Here is a 10,709-nt window from a genome sequence, read left to right on the forward strand (position 1 = left end):
CTGTCTACACTGGAGGAAACTCAAGTGAGGTCTTGCACAAAGGCACGCAGCCGGAGAGGCAGAGCTGGAATTGAACTTGACTAGCTGATGTATGTCTCTGCATATCTTCACCATGCTGCAAAACTGCCAAGCCCCACTGAGCCGCCAGCTCTGAGGGTTTTACATACATCAAGGTCAGGCATGGTTTTACATACACCTGTGCCTATAATCTCAGCTGCTTGGGAGGCTGAAGCAGGAGGATTGCTCGAGCCCAGGAATTTGAGGCTACAATGAGCTATGATTGCATCACTGCATTCCTGCCTGGGCAACAGAGTGAGACTCTGTTTCAAAAAGTCTAAAAAACAGGCCAGGAGCGGTGGCTCATGTCTGTAATCCCAGCACTTTGGGAGGCCAAGGCAGGCTGATCACCTGAGGTCAGTAGTTCAAGATCAGCCAGGCCAACATGGTGAAACCCCATCTCTGTGAAAAATACAAAACTAGCCAGGCATGGTGGTGGGTGCTTATAATCCCAGCTACTAGGGAGGCTGAAGCATGAGAATTGCTTAAACTTGGGAGGCAGAACTTGCAGTGAGCCCAGATCGTGCCACTGCACTCCGGCCTGGGCAACAAGAGTGACACTCCATCTTCAAAAACAAAAACAAAAATAACAAAAACCAATAAAACCCCACATACACATACGCACACACACACACACACACACACACACACACACACACCAGGGGATGGCGGGAGCCACACCAATACCCCACCAAACTGTTTGCCCTTTTTCTTGTGCCTAACTTTTGGCAGATACTGAATTAGATTCAGTGCCAAAGGAAAACGGCAAGGGTCTAATCAACAAGTGTGTAGGAATTCCTTCCGGGGGCCATGTGTTAGGATCCACAGGGACCAGAAATGTGAAAAGCATGAGCCTGGCTCAGAAAGTCAAGATCGCGGTCAGACAAGAGCCTCAGGCCACAAGAGAAGAGCCATGACAACAATGGAAGAGGCTGATTTACTGCCAAAGGGATGATAGCTATAAGGAGGGCTTGTCCATTTCAGAGGATGGGGGAATCACAGGAAAGGGGTAAGTAGTCAAGGGAGACATCAGGAGGGCGAGGACTTGACCTAGCCCTCGCAGAATGGGTGGGACTCAGGTAGGCAGAGAAGCTGGGAGAGATGCTTCATGTGGCACCACCTGATGGCTGGTCTGTGCTTCATGGGTGGGTCCCTGCTGACATGTCCATTCCCCAGACCAAGGGAGGAAGGCAGAATTCTGTTTCACAGGTACTGGCTCTCTGCAAATCTCAGGCAGCTCAAATCTACTGCAGCAGGAACTGCAAAGCTGAGACTATGCAACGTCTTTATGTTGAAGGGACTTTTTTTTCCTAACTCAATCTGACGTAGACAACTGACAGTTAGCAGAAGCCAGCCCAAAGCTTGAGAGGCTCCGACTGTGTTCTCACATGGAAAGAGAGGCATTAGACGGCCCAGGAGCCAAGGGCCCCAGGACAGATTCCCTCACTAAAAGCTGGTGACTGTGGGCAAGATGTTGAAACTTTCTGTGCTTAAGGTTCTTCATTGAGGGCTTGGACAAAACTAGCATTTTACATCTTCTGAAGAAATATTGACTGCTTGACAGACTGCCTGGAACAGGACAGGTGAAGACAGCATAGTCAGAGGCACCAAAGCTTCCCAAGGCTGAGTCTGACCTGCCTAGTGAGGCCCATAGAAAACTGTCTAGTTGAGCCTTGAACAATGTGGGGTTAGGAGCACTGACCCCCACACAGTTGAAAAGACTCCTGTAACTTTTGATCCTCAGAACTTAACTACTAATAGCCTACTGTTGACCGATGACACAAACAGCCAATTAACGCATATTACTTTACAATCAAGTAAGCTAGAATAAAGAAAGTTTTATTAAGAAAATCATAAAGGCAGGGTGCAGTTCCTCATGCCTATAATTCCAACACTTTGGGAGGCTGAGGTGGCAGTATCACCTGAGGTCAGGAGTTCGAGACCAGCCTGGCCAACATGGTGAAACCCTGATTCTACTAAAAATACAAAAATTAGCCAGGCCTGGTGGCAGTCACCTGTAATCTCAGCTACTTGAGAGGCTGAGGCACGAGAATCACTTGAACCCGGGAGGTGGAGGTTATAGTGAGCTGAGATCACGCCATTGCACTCCAGCCTGGGCAAAAGAGCAGGGATCTGTCTCAGGAAAAAGAAAAGAAAAGAAAAGAAAAAAGAAAAAAAAGAAAGGAAAGGAAGAGAAAAGAAAATAAAATTATAAAGAAGAGAAAATATATTTACTATTCATTAGATGGCAGTGGATCATCGTCATCAAGCCCTTCATCCTCATATTGTGTAGGCTGAAGAGGAGGAAGAAAAGGAGGGGTTGGTCTTGCTGTCTCATGGGTATTAGAGGGGGAGGTGAGGAGGTGGAAAGGGAGGCAGGAGAGGCAGGTGCACTTGGTGTAACTTGTATTGAAGAAAGATTCACATATAAGTGCACTTGCACAGCTTAAGCCCATGTTGTTCAAGGGTCAACTGTATTCTGCTTTTCTATCTATCGGGTAGAGCTGCTTCCCAGAGTGAGGGTAGACACATCCTAATTCAGGATGTGTCTTTTTGAGGGCAGTGTGGTGCCCTCAAAGGAGGTAAGGCTTTAATGGGGTTGAATCTTTGCTTTGCTACTTACTGGTTGCATGACCTTAAACAAGTTACTTAACCTTTGTGATCTGGTTTTAGTATTGGCCCAATGGGATACAATATTAATCTTGCTGGGTTGTGTTAGGATTCAGGTTCCTGTGCAACTAGACCTTGGCAGAGAGCAGGCTCTCTCTTCCTCATTTACAGGTCATGTGTTCTTCCTACAGGCATGGGACCACACATGTGTCTTAGGAACTTCAATAGCGAAGCCAACTTATTTTGGTCAGCAGCAAGCAGACCCTTCACGATGTCACAGGGATGCCAGATTCTTTTCTGTATCTTCTTTGTCCTGGTTTCCTTCTCCTCTGGGACTCCCATGCAAGGCCAGACTTAAACAGGCACAAATAAGGAACCAAAGACACATCCTCCAAATGATTACTGTGCACAGATCCAAGTGACCTCAAAAACCCTCACACTTCGCTGGCCTGAGTTTTGTAAACATATGTACAAGATAGTGTATCCCTCAGAACTTCTGTGAGAAGACAGCCTCCCTAGTGCTAGATATTTTCAGCAGATGCATTAATGCTAAAAAAAAAAAAAAAAAAGAAAAGAAAAATTTCCACATCAATGAGAGAGAAGTACCTATTGGTTTTACGTCAGCTTCCCACCCTCTAATTGTGACTTGTAGGAGAGGAGTGAGCTTGGCAGAGACTAAGCTTGCTCTTTCACTTTTGATGCTGTTTCTTTGATATTTTGGCTTGACCCAACAGTATCTCAGGAGTTCTAACAAAATAAACAAAAAATCCCACCATGTAGAAATTACTTAAGATCATGTAATAACTAAAATCTTTTATATAAGTTTTAGTTTTATTAAATATATCCAAAAAATAAGAGAAAAAGATACCATATAAATGAATAAATAGTTCTTACGCATAGGCTCAGCCCAGACTCAAGGGAGAACACATCTTCTCCGTATATATGTAGGACACTGTTCCTGGTCTTGGCAGATGCCCCCACAAACTACTTTATTCTCGTTTTCCCCAGAGTGAGGAGCTACATTTGGAGTTTCTTCCAAGTCTCCAGTTCTGTGACAGAGACAAATCTCTGCCCTTTAAAGTACTGAACTAGAAACATGTTTATTCTCCGTTTAGGGCAAGAGACAGGATCCAAAGATTTTTTTTTTTCTCCTAGACCTTTGGATTGATTTTGCTAGCTCCCAATACATATTGCCCTTGACTGTAAATGCTAGAGTTGCCCTGGCCTTGGCCTTCAGATGGTGGTGGTGCCCGTAGTGGTGGGAGAGAGAAAACTGTGTCGTGTTAATCTCTGACCATATTGTGCTAATGACTGGTAATGGAGGTCACCTGAGCTGAGGGTACTCCAGAGTCCATTTATCCTGCCTACCAGATGGTATCAAATATGCCAGTTTTTGTGAGGGCCTGGGGATGCTTTAACCAGGAATCACATCTTTGTACATTGGCTTTTTCTGTTTTTAATCAAAAAGTTAAAAAACAAAGTCCATCACAGGTCTTACCTTTCCCTTTACGTATCTGGATGTCTTGTAATCAACTTCTCTGTTATGACTAGCAATTACTCTCACAACGTTTTTTCCTTTTTTTCTTGTTTCTTAAAAAATGCTTTTACTAAATATTATGTAGGGTTTCCACAGTTGCTTAGGATACTACAAGAACTTGTCACTCCTACCTGATAAGAAAAATCCAGGTCATCTACAAAATAATTTTTTCAAGGTTGTAAGTTACAAAGCAACCAGGGGACTGAATTTCAAATGTGCTAAATCAAAGGTGTGACTGCACAGCCTTGTGCTCAGACCTCAGAGAGAAAGATTAGAGTACTCAGTCACGCATAAAGCTCTTTGAAGAGGTTGAGGTCCTCTAGGTTAAGGGTCTTCACGTGGGGAGATTAGCCTGGATTATCCAGGTGGATCCAGTCTAATCACACGAGGGCTTAAGAGTGGAGAACATTTCCTGGCTGCTGAGAACCAGAGAAATAGCTCCCTAAAAAAGATTCTGCCCACTGTTGCTGGCTTTGAAAATGGTAGAATGGAGTCACGAGCCAAGGAATGCGGACGATCCCACTTTAAATATAAAGACACATATAGAATAAAAGTAAATGGAGGAGAACCGTAAATAAAGCAGGAGTGCTTCTATTAACATCAAAGTCAAATTCCAAACTAGGAATTTTGCTAGGGATACGAAGAGCCTTTCTATAATGACGGAGGGGTCAGTTACTTAAGGAGCTGCAACAACCCCAAGTGTGTAGATAGGGAAAAACACAGCTCCAAATACGTAAAGCAAAATATGATGGAACTAAAGAAGAAATACATATATTCACAGCCACAGCTGGAAACGTCAACATTCCTCTCCAAGTGATTGACAGAACAAGTGGATAAAAAGAATCAGTAAGAATATAGAAGACTTGAATGACACAATTGTGGGAGCTGGACTCCAACATGGCCTTTAGTGGTATTCATAATTATGTGTAGTACCCTTCATATCATACTTGAAGTTTCTTTTTTAAATTAAAATATTGTATTTTTAATATTCATTTATTTGTGTTTATGAATTTTTTTAGAGATGAGGCCTTGCCATGTTGCCCAGGTTGGTCTGGAAATCCTGGGCTCAGGGGATCCTCCCATCTCAGTCTCCTGAGCGGCTGGGACTGCAGGCATGCACCACCGTGCCTGACTCTCAAAATTTCCCTCTCTTGTTCTTTACACCTCATTCTATATGATTTCTTCATATTTATTCTTCATTCTATTAATTCTCTCTTCATCTGTGTCTCACCTGCTGTTAAACCAACACTGAGTTTTTAATTTCGATTATCATGTTTTTGCCGGGCACACCTGGGAGCCATGGTGCTTGGCACTTTGGGAGGCTGAGGCAGACAGATCACTTGAGGCCAGGATTTCAAAACCAGCCTAACCAACATAGCAAAGCCCCACCTCTACCAAAAATACAAAAATTAGCCAGGCATGGTGGCACATGCCTGTAGTCCCAGCTACGTGAGAGGCTGAGGCATGAGAATCGCTTGTACCTGCGAGGCAGAAGTTGCAGTGAGCCGAGATTGCGCCACTGCACTCTAGCTTGGGGTCCAGCCTGGGCGACAGAGACAGATAGACTCTGTCTCAAAAAAAAAAAAAATTTATTATGTTTTTAATTTTCCAAATCTTGGCCATACAACATTTTTATTCTTTAAAAATATTGCATATATTATTTTTTATTCAGTGCCTAATTTAAATTTCAAAAGTCCTTGTGGATTTGATTCTGTTGTTTTTCCTGGATCCATCTCATGGAGATTTGTTTTCTTGTTATTAAGTATTTTTTGTGACTTCATATTTGTTGGAATTTTATCTGTGGGGATTCTTTGTGTCCCCTATCGAAAGTAGTTTCCTTCAGAGAATATTTGTTTTTATTTTTTATTTTTTAGATGGAGTCTTGTTCTTGTTGCCCAGGCTGGAGTGCTATGGTGCAATCTCATCTCACTGCAACCTCTGCCTCTGAGGTTCAAGTGATTCTCCTGCCTCAGCCTCCCAAGTAGCCAGGATTCCGGGCGCCAGCTACCATGCCCAGCTAATTTTTGTATTTTTAGTGGAGACAGGGTTTCATCATGTTGGCCAGGCTGGTCTCGAACTCTTGACCTCAGGTGATTTGCCTGCCTCGGCCTCCCAAACTGCTGGGATTATAGATGTGAGCCCCTGTGCTTGGCATAGATGGGCACTATTAACTCAGAAACTGGTTTTTAAAAAGACTCAGTTTGAAGTTTTTTAGCCACACAAATAGTATGGATTTGGGCTACAAAACGATCTGAGAAATACCATAAAATTATGAATCCCCGAGAAGTTTTTTTTCCCCATTCACGTAATGCCAATTTATGAGGCAGCAATTTTCTTCATAGTCTACTCTGGGTGAGGACAGACTTCCTTCTGATTTGTTCTTGCACTGAGAGTGTAGCCCTTTGGGATCCTGGCATTATGAGGGTATCTTTTTACTTTCTTTGCTGTTTAATAACAACAACAATAATAATAGTCATCTGAGAGTAGTTTGAAGTTTACAGAAAAGTTGCAAAGAGTACAGAGAGTTCCTGCATACTCAGTTTCCCCATTAAGATCCTTTGATTACCTTGCACAAGTGCTTTGAAGCCATCTCTCTCTCTCTCTTTTTTTGGCATGGAGTTTCACTCTTATCACCCAGGCTGGAGTGCAATGGCGCATTCTTGGCTCACGGCAGCCTTCGCCTCCTGGGTTCAAGCGATTCTCCTGCCTCAGCCTCCAGAGTAGCTGGGATTACAGGTGCACACCGACATGCCCGGCTATTTTTTGTATTTTAGTAGAGATGGGGTTTCACCATGTTGGCCAGGCTGGTCTCGAACTCCTGACCTCAGATGATCTGCCTGCCTAGGCCTCCCAAAGTTTGGGGACCACAGGCGTGAGCCACCATGACCAGCCAAAGCCATCTTTATTTATTTATTAATTTTTTTACAAGAACACTATGCCTTTTGTTTATTTATTTAGGTTACATGAATAAGTTCTTGAGTGGCAATTTCTAAGATTTTGGTGCACCCATCACCTGAGTAGTGTACACTGTACCCAGTGTGCAGTCACCATCCCTCCCCTCTCCCACCTTTCCCCCGAGTCTCCACAGTCCACTGCATCATTCTTATTCCTTATGCCTTTTAGTTCTCATAGCTCAGCTCCCAAAGGTATCTCTTAGTACATTTCCCACCCTAGGCAGCCCTTGGTCTTGGTCTCCCGTGTCTTATGTCCCTTGGGGTGTAAAACCTGAAACTTTGTAAGTTTCTGTCTTATTATGATGGTTTCTTATTTTTCCTGTATTTTAAAACTTTTTATTTAAGCTACTTTCTCTCTTACAAAAAAATTAGAGACAATTGCCATGTACTTTTCCCCAAATTCCATAAACATTAACATCTTACATAACTGCATTACGATGATCAAAAGCAAGACATCGATGTTTACATGATACAATTTTCTGATATACGTGCCTTATTCAAATTTTGCCAGTTGTCCTACTGCTCAAGTCCTTTTTCTTCTCTAGTATCCAGTCCAGGATCCCGCGTTGTACTAAATTATTGTCTCCTTGGTATCCTTTAATCTAGAATATTTCCTCACTTTGTGCCCTTCACTTTTCAGTTTAGATGTTGAGTATTTTGTTATTTTTAATGACCGCTTTGTACTTTATTATTAGAAATTTACTTAAGCTGTCCCGTATGTGTGGACTCCTCCTATTTTCTTTTCTTGTCTTTTCTTCTTTTTTTGCTATTACAAACAATGATGAAATAAATGAATATGTAGGTAAATGAATCTTTTTTATTAATAAAAAATTATATTTACTTTGAAGCATTTAAAATGTCAACAAAATAACCGTAATTTTTTTTTTTTTTTTGCAATTACAGAGTGGTATTCAGTTAACAGAATAACAATTATTTCATATAAGCTGCATCAGAAACAACCGATGATGAAAAAACTACCACTGATTTGTGCTGGGCACCGACAACAACCTGCTTTAAATTTCCATGCCAGTGTACAGCCCCATACTGTAGCAGGCAAGGTTAGTGGCTGTTGGACATATCACCAGGACAGGGCTATCTAAAGACACATTCAGTAATGTGTTAACTGTACAGAAAAGATACCGTACAGTTAAAAATAAATCTTACAGACCTTCCATTTTCAATGTCTTTCTTTAAAAGGAGTGAGTTGCGTACAGGGAGGTTAAATGTTTTAGGGACAAGAAAAGAAAACTGCGCTAGAACCAACTTATTCATCATCATCATCTTCATCTTCATCTTCTTCCTCCTCATCCTTTTCATCTTCCTCATCTTCCTTTTTCTTGCTTTTTCAGTCCTGACAACTCCCTTTTTTTGCTGCATCAGGCTTTCCTTTAGCTTGACATGCAGCAATATGCTTTTTGTGTTTTTCCTCCAGCTTTGCAGCCTTCTTTTCAGAAGGCTGCTTGTCATCTGTAGCAGTGTTATTCCACATCTTCCCCGGTTTCTTTGCAACATCACCAATGGACAGGCCAGGATATTCTCCTGTGATTTTAGGGCGATACTCAGAACAGAACAGGAAAAAGGCTGATGGAGGCTTCTTGGGTGCATTGGGTTTCCTGAACAGGTTTTTTCTCTCCCTTTTGGAAGGGAGATGGGGTTTTATTTCTTTTTCATAACAAGCCTTGTCTGCCTTTGCCACATCTTCAAATTTTCCTTTCTCTTTAGCATGCACGGTCTTTCACATCTCTGAGCACTTCTGAGAACACTCTGAGGAGCGTCTGGGTACTTCTTCTTATGCTCCCCCTGACAAGCTTGCACAAAGAATGAAGATGATGACATTGTGCCTCTTGGCTTCTTAGGATCTCCTTTGCTCATATTGAGTTATCTTTCCTCAGCGAGGCACAGAGTCGCCCAGTGCCTGTCTGGCAAGTCCAGCTCTCCCTTGCCCTGGCTCTGTCTCTCTGAAGCTCGATGTACTTCAATGGCTGTGAGAGTGGAGCCAGAGGCAGGCTCCACACTTTCTCTGCCCTGTAACCAGGGACATGAATCTTTGGGTACTTACTCCTAGTTAAATTCCTAGAATGATATTACTGGGTTAAAATACCCTGTGTAGTTAAATATTGCCAACAGCATCATCTTTTTATTTTAATTTTGAAAACTTACATAGAGTAAAATCTACTTTTTTTGGTGTAAAATTTTATGAGTTTTACTCGTGCATAGGGTCTTGAAACTAACAGCACAGGCAGAATACAGAACAATCTCAACACCTTAAAGAGTTCCGGACTGGGGGTGGTGGCTCACACCTGTAATCCCAGCACTTCAGGAGGCCGAGGTGGGTGGATCGCCCGAGGTCAGGAGTTTGAGACCAGCCTGGCCAACACAGTGAAACCCCATCTCTACTAAAAATACAAATAATTAGCTGGATGTGGCGATGGAAGCCTGTAATGTCAGCTACTTGGGAGGCTGAGGCATGAGAATCGCTTGAACCCGGGAGGCAGAGGTCGCAGTGAGATCACCCATTGCATTTCAGCCTGGACAATAAGAGCAAAACAAGAATTCCCTTCTGCTTTCCCTATATATTCAGACCCTCTTGTCCCTGGTAACCACCCATCTGTTCTCTGTTCCTGTATTTTTGTCTTTTCCAGAATGTCACGAGAGGAATCATACCATGTACAACTTTTTGGACGGCATTTTTTTTCACCTAGCACAATACATTTGAGATTCATCCATGTTGCACATATGAATAGTTTGCTCTCTTTTATTAATTAGTAGCATACTGTTGTACACATGTAAAGCTTTGTGTTTACTCATACACCCATTGAATAACATTTGCATTGTTTGAAACTCCTGGCCTTTTTAAGTAAAGATGCTATAAACATTCACAGACGAGTTTTTGTGGGAATGTAAGTTTTCATTGTTGTAGCAAAAATAGTATTTTAAGTACCCTGATTTGATCATTATACCTTCTATGCGTGTACCCTGTAAATAAGTATGCCAGAAATCACATGTAGCTCATAAATATGTAGTATTACATGTTTGTAATCATACCCCATAAATGTACCCCAAAATATGTGCTATTATATATATACTATTATGTATCAAAATAAAAAAAATTAAAAAATATTTTGAAGTAGATTTATTGGGTGATGCAGCGCGCACGCACACACACACACACACACACACACGCGTAATATTTTAAGAAACCACCAAACTGTCTTCCAGAGTGGCTGGACCATTTTGCGTTCACATCCACAATTGATGAGAGTTTATATTGCTCTGCACGTCTTCCAATATTTGGCATTATCAGTAATTTTTTTTATTTTGGCCATCTCAATAGGTGTGGAATGGTATCTCATTGTTAAAGCCAACCTTTGATGATGTTTTGACCAAGCATGAAAGAGTCTGATTCATCTTCTGTTGTTGGGATTTATTAACACTTCTGAGGTTGCTCCAGATCTCAGAAGCGCTTCAGGATGTTATCAGAGATCGTATAAGAAAGGGACTCCATTATCAATTAAGTTTAGGACCCAGAAAGTTTTTTTTTAATTAGGTAA

At 42.0% G+C, this 10,709-nt stretch overlaps 1 pseudogene; it reads right to left on the reverse strand.

Moving 5' to 3' along the window:
• Positions 1 to 8,343: 8,343 nt before the first annotated feature.
• Positions 8,344 to 9,030, reverse strand: LOC108302640 (annotated as a pseudogene).
• Between the last annotated feature and the right edge of the window lie 1,679 nt (positions 9,031 to 10,709).

The sequence above is a fragment of the Cebus imitator genome, unplaced genomic scaffold (genome assembly GCF_001604975.1).
Source record: "Cebus imitator isolate Cc_AM_T3 unplaced genomic scaffold, Cebus_imitator-1.0 Scaffold42, whole genome shotgun sequence".
NCBI classification, from domain to species: Eukaryota; Metazoa; Chordata; class Mammalia; order Primates; family Cebidae; genus Cebus; species Cebus imitator.